Here is a 276-nt window from a genome sequence, read left to right on the forward strand (position 1 = left end):
AGTGGGGGTTAGTCCAGGCTAGACCCAGATTGGATCAGTACAGGCCTGCTTGACTCGGTACCAGGTAGAGTCGAGCTCGGTTCACGTGACATTATATCCGTCGAACTCATAAGCTTGCCTATTTTTCTAACCAAACGACACATTAGATATCCACGAACAAATTGCCAACGATAATATTATTCCAATATATTCGAGGCTTAATCATCCATCTATAATGGTTCACATGATTTGGACCGTTTTGATTTAAATATAACGAGTACTACGTGTACAATTTAT

Source organism: Magnolia sinica, chromosome 11 (assembly GCF_029962835.1).
Source record: "Magnolia sinica isolate HGM2019 chromosome 11, MsV1, whole genome shotgun sequence".
NCBI classification, from domain to species: domain Eukaryota; kingdom Viridiplantae; phylum Streptophyta; class Magnoliopsida; order Magnoliales; family Magnoliaceae; genus Magnolia; species Magnolia sinica.